At 39.4% G+C, this 10,937-nt stretch overlaps 1 non-coding gene across 1 annotated transcript; it reads left to right on the top strand.

Moving 5' to 3' along the window:
- Positions 1–5,317: 5,317 nt before the first annotated feature.
- LOC130971623 (small nucleolar RNA R71) lies at positions 5,318–5,425 on the top strand. The gene has a single exon (XR_009082835.1). It is a non-coding gene; the product is annotated as a small nucleolar RNA R71 (small nucleolar RNA).
- The last annotated feature ends 5,512 nt before the right edge of the window (positions 5,426–10,937 follow it).

The raw sequence follows: 10,937 nt of genomic DNA, 5'->3' as shown, positions 1-10,937 counted from the left end.
TTGGTTAGTATGTGAGATGTAACTCTCCTTGGTTGAGATTATGGGAGTTGTGTGGCTGGATTAGATTTGAGCTTCATCTCTTCTCATGAACAATTAGATCACGAGAGTGGCAATTGGTTATGTTGAGAGAAATTGAATCACCAAGAGATTGGGATTCAATTACCCATTTGCCATGGATCTATACCCATGATTGAGAAGGATTCGACTAACATCAACTCATGAAAACTAGCATCTCTGATCCCTAATGATTCTCTCTATCATTAATTCTCATTTCTTTTGCTCTTAGTGCTTGAATACCCATTGCCCAATTCCCTTCTACACTCTTGCAATTTATTATTCTTGTCATTTACATTCTGCTTCTTTATTTCTTGCTATTTACTCTTTTGCTCTTTAGAATTCAGCACTCTATTTTCATGCAATTTACTTTTGATGTCATTTAAGTTTCTTGCCATTTAAGTTTCCGTTATTTACTTTCACTTTATTTCTCTCTTCTAGTTCTTTACATTCTTTGCCATTTAAATTCTTGCAATTATGTCCACAAATCAAAATGCTCATGAAATCAAAACTATGTTTGCTTGACTAAATTTACCATTTAACTAAAGTTGCTTAATCTACCAATCTCCGTGGGATCGACCTCACTCTTAGTGAGTTTTATTACTTGATACGACCCGGTATACTTGCCGGTTATACGTGAAATCTTAATTTTTACGTATCAGAGCCTCGTATGCTTGTAGAACAAGAGTGGTTGTCAGTCACTTTGTTCATGAGTGAGAATGATGATGAGTGTCACAGATCATCACATTCATCAAGTTGAAGAACAAGTGATATCTTGGACAAAGAACAAGCGGAATTGAATAGAAGAACAATAATAATTGCATTAATACTCGAGGTACAGCAGAGCTCCACACCTTAATCTATGGTGTGTAGAAACTCCACCGTTGAAAATACATAAGAACAAGGTCTAGGCATGGCCGAATGGCCAGCCTCCCAAAGAGGGTTCAATCATAAAAACATGATCAAAAGATGAAAATACAATAGTAAAAGGTCCTATATATAGAAAACTAGTAGCCTAGGGTGTACAGAGATGAGTAAATGACATAGAAATCCACTTTCGGGCCCACTTGGTGTGTGCTTGGGCTGAGCAATGAAACATTTTCGTGTAGAGACTCTTCTTGGAGTTAAAAGCCAGCTTTTATGCCAGTTTGGGCGTTTAACTCCCATTTAGGTGCCAGTTCCGGCGTTTAACGCTGGGATTTCTGAGGGTGACTTTGAACGCCGGTTTGGGCCATCAAATCTTGGGCAAAGTATGGACTATCATATATTGATGGAAAGCCCAGGATGTCTACTTTCCAACGCCGTTGAGAGCGCGCCAATTGGGCTTCTGTAGCTCCAGAAAATCCACTTCGAGTGCAGGGAGGTCAGAATCCAACAGCATCTGCAGTCCTTTTGAGTCTCTGGATCAGATTTTTGCTCAGATCCCTCAATTTCAGCCAGAAAATACCTGAAATCACAGAAAAACACACAAACTCATAGTAAAGTCCAGAAAAGTGAATTTTAACTAAAAACTAATAAAAATATAATAAAAAACTAACTAAAAGATACTAAAAACATACTAAAAACAATGCCAAAAAGCATACAAATTATCCGCTCATCACAACACCAAACTTAAATTGTTGCTTGTCCCAAGCAACTGAAATCAAATAAGATAAAAAGAAGAGAATATACTATAGACTCCAAATTATCAATGAAACTTAGCTCCAAATTAGATGAGCGGGACTAGTAGCTTTTTGCCTCCGAACAGTTTTGGCATCTCACTCTATCCTTTGAAATTCAGAATGATTGGCTTCTTTAGGAACTCAGAATCCAGATAGTGTTATTGATTCTCTTAGTTAGGTATGATGATTCTTGAACACAGCTACTTTATGAGTCTTGGCCGTGGCCCAAAGCACTCTATCTTCCAGTATTACCACCGGATACATACATGCCACAGACACATAATTGGGTGAACCTTTTCAGATTGTGACTCAGCTTTGCTAGAGTCCCCAATTAGAGATGTCCAGGGTTCTTAAGCACACTCTTTTTGCCTTGGATCACAACTTTATTTCTTTCTTTTCTTTCTTTTTCTTTTCCCTTTTTTTTTCTTTTTCGTTTTTCTCTTCTCTTCTTTTTTTTTCTTTTGTATTCACTGCTTTTTCTTGCTTCAAGAATCATTTTTATGATTTTTCAGATCCTCAGTAACATGTCTCCTTTTTCATCATTCTTTCAAGAGCCAACAATTTTAACATTCATGAACAACAAATTCAAAAGACATATGCACTGTTCAAGCATACATTCAGAAAACAAAAAGTACTGTCACCACATCATACTAATTAAGCTAGTTTTAAAGATGAATTCGAAATCCTGTACTTCTTGTTCTTTTGTAATAAAAACAGTTTTCATTTAAGAAAGGTGATGGATTCATATTCATAACTTTAAGGCATAGACACTAAGACACTAATGATCATAAGACACAAACATGGATAAACATAAAGCATAATTTTCGAAAAACAGAAAAGCAAAGAACAAGGAGATTAAAGAACGGGTCCACCTTAGTGATGGCGGCTTGTTCTTCCTCTTGAAGGTCTTATGGAGTGCTTGTGCTCCTTAATGTCTCTTCCTTGTCTTTGTTGCTCCTCTCTCATGATTCTTTGATCTTCTCTAATTTCATGGAGGAGAATGGAGTGTTCTTGGTGCTCCACCCTTAGTTGTCCCATGTTGGAACTCAATTCTCCTAGGGAGGTGTTGATTTGCTCCCAATAGTCTTGTGGAGGAAAGTGCATCCCTTGAGGTATCTCAGGGATCTCTTGATGAGAGGGGTCTCTTGTTTGCTCCATCCTTCTCTTAGTGATGGGCTTGAGGTCATGCCTTCTCAGTTGAACCGGCTTTGGATGCCATAAATGGTTATGGAAAAAAAAAGCAATGCTTTTACCACACCAAACTTAAAAGGTTTGCTCGTCCTCGAGCAAAAGAAGAAAGAAGAGAGTAGAAGAAGAAGAAATGAGGAAGAAGGGAGTGGCTTGTGTTTCGGCCATAGAGGGGGAGAAGTGGTGTTTAGGTGGTGTGAAAATGAAGGAGTGAAGAAGGGTTTATGAGGAAGAGGTATTGAGGTGATTGGTGAATGGGTGAAGAAGAAGAGAGAGTGTGGTGGGTTGGTGGGGATCCTGTGGGGTCCACAGATCCTGAGGTGTCAAGGAAAAGTCATCCCTGCACCAAATGGCACTCAAAATCACGTTTGAGCCATTTCTGGCGTTAAACGCCGGGCTGATGCCCATTCCTGGCGTTTAACGCCAGTCTGGTGCCCCTTTCTGGCGTTAAACGCCCAGAATGGTGCCAGACTGGGCGTTAAACGCCCAACTGCTAGGTTTACTGGCGTTTGAACGCCAGCAACATCTTCCTCCAGGGTGTGCTGTTTTTCTTCCTGTTTTTCATTTTGTTTTTGCTTTTTCAATGGATTTTGTGACTTCTTATGATCATCAACCTACAAAAAACATAAAATAACAAAAGAAACTATATAAAATATAATCATTGGGTTGCCTCCCAACAAGCGCTTCTTAATGTCAGTAGCTTGACAGAGGGCTCTCATGGAGCCTCACAGATACTCAGAGCAATGTTGGAACCTCCCAACACCAAACTTAGAGTTTGAGTGTGGGGGTTCAACACCAAACTTAGAGTTTGGTTGTGGCCTCCCAACACCAAACTTAGAGTTTGACTGTGGGGGCTCTGTTTGTCTCTGATTTGAGAGAAGCTCTTCATGCTTCTTCTCCATGGTGACAGAGGGATATCCTTGAGCCTTAAACACCAAGGATTCTTCATTCATTTGAATGATCAGTTCACCTCCATCAACATCAATCACAGCCTTTGCTGTGGCTAGGAAGGGTCTGCCAAGGATGATGGATTCATCCATGCACTTCCCAGTCTCTAGGACTATGAAATCAGTAGGGATGTAATGGTCTTCAACTTTCACCAAAACATTCTCTACAAGTCCATGAGCTTGTTTTCTTGAGTTGTCTGCCATCTCTAGTGAGATTCTTGCAGCTTGTACCTCAAAGATCCCTAGCTTCTCTATTACAGAGAGAGGCATGAGGTTTACACTTGACCCTAAGTCACACAGAGCCTTCTTGAAGGTCATGGTGCCTATGGTACAAGGTATTGAAAACTTCCCAGGATCTTGTTTCTTTTGAGGTAATCTCTGCCTAGACAAGTCATCCAGTTCTTTGGTGAGCAAAGGAGGTTCATTCTCCCAAATCTCATTTCCAAACAACTTGTCATTTAGCTTCATGATTGCTCCAAGGTATTTAGCAACTTGCTCTTCAGTGACATACTCATCCTCTTCAGAGGAAGAATACTCATCAGAGCTCATGAAAGACAGAAGTAAGTCCAATGGAATCTCTATGGTCTCATTTTGAGTCTCAGATTCCCATGGTTCCTCATTGGGGAACTCATTGGAGGTTGGTGCACGCCCATTGAGGCCTTCCTCAGTGGCGTTCACTTCCTCCCCTTCCTCTCCAAATTCGGCCATATTGATGGCCTTGCACTCTCCTTTTGGATTTTCTTTTGTATTACTTGGGAGAGTACTAGGAGGGAGTTCAGTAACTTTCTTGCTCAGCTGTCCCACTTGTCCTTCCAAATTCCTAATGGAGGACCTTGTTTCAGTCATGAAACTTTGAGTGGTTTTGATTAGATCAGAGACCATGGTTGCTAAGTCAGAGGGGTTCTGCTTAGAATTCTCTGTCTGTTGCTGAGAAGAGGATGGAAAGGGCTTGCCATTGCTAAACCTGTTTCTTCCACCATTATTGTTGTTGAAACCTTGTTGAGGTCTCTCTTGATTCTTCCATGAGAAATTTGGGTGATTTCTCCATGAAGAATTATAGGTGTTTCCATAGGGTTCTCCTAGGTAGTTCACCTCTTCCATTGAAGGGTTCTCAGGATCATAGGCTTCTTCCTCAGATGAAGCATCCTTAGTACTGCTTGGTGCATTTTGCATTCCAGACAGACTTTGAGAAATCAAATTGACTTGTTGAGTCAATATTTTATTCTGAGCCAATATGGCGTTCAGAGTGTCAATCTCAAGAACTCCTTTCTTCTGACTAGTCCCATTGTTCACAGGATTCCTTTCAGAAGTGTACATGAATTGGTTATTTGCAACCATTTCAATGAGCTCCTGAGCCTCTGTAGGCGTCTTCTTCAGATGAAGAGATCCTCCAGCAGAGCTATCCAAAGACATCTTGGATAGTTCAGAGAGACCATCATAGAAAATACCTATGATGCTCCATTCAGAAAGCATGTCTGAGGGACATTTTCTGATTAATTGTTTGTATCTTTCCCAGGCTTCATAGAGGGATTCTCCATCCTTCTGTCTGAAGGTTTGGACTTCCACTCTAAGCTTACTCAATTTTTGAGGTGGAAAGAACTTTGCCAAGAAGGCATTGACTAGCTTTTCCCAAGAGTCCAGGCTATCTTTAGGTTGTGAGTCCAACCATATTCTAGCTCTGTCTCTTACAGCAAAAGGGAATAGCATCAGTCTGTAGACCTCAGGGTCAACCCCATTAGTCTTGACTGTGTCACAGATTTGCAAGAACTCAGCTAAAAACTGATGAGGATCTTCCATTGGAAGTCCATGGAACTTGCAATTCTGTTGCATTAGAGAAACTAATTGAGGCTTAAGCTCAAAGTTGTTTGCTCCAATGGCAGGGATAGAGATGCTTCTCCCATAGAAGTTGGGAGTAGGTGCAGTAAAGTCACCCAGCACCTTCCTTGCATTGTTTGCATTGTTGTTGTTTTCGGCTGCCATGTCTTCTTCTTCTTTGAAGAATTCGGTTAGGTCCTCTATAGAGAATTGTGCTTTAGCTTCTCTTAGCTTTCGCTTCAAGGTCCTTTCAGGTTCAGGGTCAGCTTCAACAAGAATGCCTTTGTCTTTGTTCCTGCTCATATGAAAGAGAAGAGAACAAGAAAATGTGGAATCCTCTATGTTACAGTATAGAGATTCCTTGAGGTGTCAGAGGAAAAGAAAAGTGGAAGACAGAAGTAGAAAATTCGAACTTATCAAAGAAGATGGAGTTCGAATTTTGCATTAAGGAATAGAGTTAGTTCATAAATAGAAGGATGTGAGAAGAAGGGAAGTATTTTTCGAAAATTAAGTAAAAGATTTTGAAAACATTTTGAAAAATTGATTGATAATTTTCGAAAACTCAAAGTGGAAAAGAAATCAAGTGATTTTTGAAAAAGATTTTGAAATTTAGAAATTAAAAAGATTTGATTGAAAACTTATTTTGAAAAAGATGTGAAAAAAGATATGATTGAAAAGTTATGGTTTTAAAAAGATGTGATTGAGAAGATATGATTTGAAAACAATTTTAAAAGATATGATTTGAAAACAATTTGAAAAGATATGATTTTAAAAATTAATGACTTGCCTAACAAGAAAAGATATGATTCAAACATTAAAACCTCTCTCAACAGAAAAGGCAACATACTTGAAATGTTCAATCAAATCATTAATTATTAGCAAGTATCTTTTAAAAAGGAAAGAAATTGATTTTGAAAACATTTGATTGAAAAGATATGATTTGAAAAAGATTTGATTTTGAAAAACTTTGAAAACTTGAAAAAAATTGATTTTGAAAACAAAATCTTCCCCCTAGTGCCATCCTGGCGTTAAACGCCCAGAATGGTATCCATTCTGGCGTTTAACACCCAAAACTCTACCCTTTTGGGCATTAAACGCCCAGCCAGGTACCCTGGCTGGCGTTTAAACGCCAGTCTGTCTTCTTCACTGGGCATTTTTGAATGCCCACCTTTTTCTGTATAATTCCTCTGCAGTATGTTCTGAATCTTTAATTCTCTGTATTATTGACTTGAAAAGACACAAATTAAAAATATTTTTGGATTTTTAATAATAAGGAATAATCAAAATGCAACTAAAATCAAATAACAATGCATGCAAGACACCAAACTTAGCAGTTTGTATACTACTGACACTATATGAGACACATAAATACTCAAGTCAAAAGAATTCAAAGATCAGAGTAAGAAATCATCAAGAATTACTTGAAGATCCTTAAGACACATGAATGAATGTATGCAATTGACACCAAACTTAAGATGAGACACTAGACTCAAGAAACATCAAATATTTTTGGTTTTTATGATTTTGTAATTTTTTTTGGGTTTTTCGAAAATTAAGTGAAAAGGAAAATAAAGGTATCAAAATTCTAAATGAGAATTCCAGGAATCATGCAATGTTAGTCTAAAGCTTTAGTCTAAAGGAATTAGACATGGCCGGCTAAGCTTCAGCAGGACATTGCATTCAAGAGCTAAATTGATGATGATCAATCAGCTTTGGTGATGATAAGAACATCACCTTGAAACACTAGAATTCATTCTTAAGAACTCTGAAGAAAAATAATACCTAATCTAAGCAACAAGATGAACCGTCAGTTGTCCATACACAAACAATCCCCGGCAACGGCGCCAAAAACTTGGTGCGCGAAATTGTGATCACTACAACTTCGCACAACTAACCAGCAAGTGCACTGGGTCGTCCAAGTAATACCTTACGTGAGTAAGGGTCGATCCCACGGAGATTGTTGGTATGAAGCAAGCTATGGTCACCTTGTAAATCTCAGTCAGGCAGACTCAAATGGGTATAGATGATGAATAAAGCTTAAAGATAAAGATAGAGATACTTATGTATATCATTGGTGAGAGCTTCAGATAAGCGTATGAAGATGCCTTCCCTTCCGTCTCTCTGCTTTCCTACAGTCTTCATCCAATCCTTCTTACTCCTTTCCATGGCAAGCTCGTGTAGGGTTTCACCGTTGTCAATGGCTACCTCCCATCCTCTCAGTGAAAATACGTCCCTGATGCTCTGTCACAGCATAGGCTAATCAGCTGTCGGTTCTCGGTCAGGCCGGAATAAAATCCATCGATCCTTTTGCGTCTGTCACTAACGCCCCGCCTGCTAGGAGTTTGAAGCACGTCACAGTCATTCAATCATTGAATCCTACTCAGAATACCACAGACAAGGTTTAGACCTTCCGGATTCTCTTGAATGCCGCCATCAGTTCTCGCCTATACCACGAAGATTCCAGTTAAAGAATCCAAGAGATATTCACTAGAGCCTCGTATGCTTGTAGAACAAGAGTGGTTGTCAGTCACTTTGTTCATGAGTGAGAATGATGATGAGTGTCACAGATCATCACATTCATCAAGTTGAAGAACAAGTGATATCTTGGACAAAGAACAAGCGGAATTGAATAGAAGAACAATAATAATTGCATTAATACTCGAGGTACAGCAGAGCTCCACACCTTAATCTATGGTGTGTAGAAACTCCACCGTTGAAAATACATAAGAACAAGGTCTAGGCATGGCCGAATGGCCAGCCTCCCAAAGAGGGTTCAATCATAAAAACATGATCAAAAGATGAAAATACAATAGTAAAAGGTCCTATATATAGAAAACTAGTAGCCTAGGGTGTACAGAGATGAGTAAATGACATAGAAATCCACTTCCGGGCCCACTTGGTGTGTGCTTGGGCTGAGCAATGAAACATTTTCGTGTAGAGACTCTTCTTGGAGTTAAAAGCCAGCTTTTATGCCAGTTTGGGCGTTTAACTCCCATTTAGGTGCCAGTTCCGGCGTTTAACGCTGGGATTTCTGAGGGTGACTTTGAACGCCGGTTTGGGCCATCAAATCTTGGGCAAAGTATGGACTATCATATATTGATGGAAAGCCCAGGATGTCTACTTTCCAACGCCGTTGAGAGCGCGCCAATTGGGCTTCTGTAGCTCCAGAAAATCCACTTCGAGTGCAGGGAGGTCAGAATCCAACAGCATCTGCAGTCCTTTTGAGTCTCTGGATCAGATTTTTGCTCAGATCCCTCAATTTCAGCCAGAAAATACCTGAAATCACAGAAAAACACACAAACTCATAGTAAAGTCCAGAAAAGTGAATTTTAACTAAAAACTAATAAAAATATAATAAAAACTAACTAAAAGATACTAAAAACATACTAAAAACAATGCCAAAAAGCATACAAATTATCCGCTCATCACAACACCAAACTTAAATTGTTGCTTGTCCCCAAGCAACTGAAAATCAAATAAGATAAAAAGAAGAGAATATACTATAGACTCCAAATTATCAATGAAACTTAGCTCCAAATTAGATGAGCGGGACTAGTAGCTTTTTGCCTCCGAACAGTTTTGGCATCTCACTCTATCCTTTGAAATTCAGAATGATTGGCTTCTTTAGGAACTCAGAATCCAGATAGTGTTATTGATTCTCTTAGTTAGGTATGATGATTCTTGAACACAGCTACTTTATGAGTCTTGGCCGTGGCCCAAAGCACTCTATCTTCCAGTATTACCACCGGATACATACATGCCACAGACACATAATTGGGTGAACCTTTTCAGATTGTGACTCAGCTTTGCTAGAGTCCCCAATTAGAGATGTCCAGGGTTCTTAAGCACACTCTTTTTGCCTTGGATCACAACTTTATTTCTTTCTTTTTCTTTCTTTTTCTTTTTCCCTTTTTTTTTCTTTTTCGTTTTTCTCTTTCTCTTCTTTTTTTTTTCTTTTGTATTCACTGCTTTTTCTTGCTTCAAGAATCATTTTTATGATTTTTCAGATCCTCAGTAACATGTCTCCTTTTTCATCATTCTTTCAAGAGCCAACAATTTTAACATTCATGAACAACAAATTCAAAAGACATATGCACTGTTCAAGCATACATTCAGAAAACAAAAAGTACTGTCACCACATCATACTAATTAAGCTAGTTTTAAAGATGAATTCGAAATCCTGTACTTCTTGTTCTTTTGTAATAAAAACAGTTTTCATTTAAGAAAGGTGATGGATTCATATTCATAGCTTTAAGGCATAGACACTAAGACACTAATGATCATAAGACACAAACATGGATAACATAAAGCATAATTTTCGAAAAACAGAAAAGCAAAGAACAAGGAGATTAAAGAACGGGTCCACCTTAGTGATGGCGGCTTGTTCTTCCTCTTGAAGGTCTTATGGAGTGCTTGTGCTCCTTAATGTCTCTTCCTTGTCTTTGTTGCTCCTCTCTCATGATTCTTTGATCTTCTCTAATTTCATGGAGGAGAATGGAGTGTTCTTGGTGCTCCACCCTTAGTTGTCCCATGTTGGAACTCAATTCTCCTAGGGAGGTGTTGATTTGCTCCCAATAGTCTTGTGGAGGAAAGTGCATCCCTTGAGGTATCTCAGGGATCTCTTGATGAGAGGGGTCTCTTGTTTGCTCCATCCTTCTCTTAGTGATGGGCTTGAGGTCATGCCTTCTCAGTTGAACCGGCTTTGGATGCCATAAATGGTTATGGAAAAAAAAAAGCAATGCTTTTACCACACCAAACTTAAAAGGTTTGCTCGTCCTCGAGCAAAAGAAGAAAGAAGAGAGTAGAAGAAGAAGAAATGAGGAAGAAGGGAGTGGCTTGTGTTTCGGCCATAGAGGGGGAGAAGTGGTGTTTAGGTGGTGTGAAAATGAAGGAGTGAAGAAGGGTTTATGAGGAAGAGGTATTGAGGTGATTGGTGAATGGGTGAAGAAGAAGAGAGAGTGTGGTGGGTTGGTGGGGATCCTGTGGGGTCCACAGATCCTGAGGTGTCAAGGAAAAGTCATCCCTGCACCAAATGGCACTCAAAATCACGTTTTGAGCCATTTCTGGCGTTAAACGCCGGGCTGATGCCCATTCCTGGCGTTTAACGCCAGTCTGGTGCCCCTTTCTGGCGTTAAACGCCCAGAATGGTGCCAGACTGGGCGTTAAACGCCCAACTGCTAGGTTTACTGGCGTTTGAACGCCAGCAACATCTTCCTCCAGGGTGTGCTGTTTTTCTTCCTGTTTTTCATTTTGTTTTTGCTTTTTCAATGGA

Source organism: Arachis stenosperma, chromosome 3, assembly GCF_014773155.1.
Source record: "Arachis stenosperma cultivar V10309 chromosome 3, arast.V10309.gnm1.PFL2, whole genome shotgun sequence".
Lineage (NCBI taxonomy): Eukaryota > Viridiplantae > Streptophyta > Magnoliopsida > Fabales > Fabaceae > Arachis > Arachis stenosperma.
The sequence above is the reverse complement of the archived record's forward strand: the minus strand, read 5'-3'. Positions and strand labels throughout refer to the sequence as shown.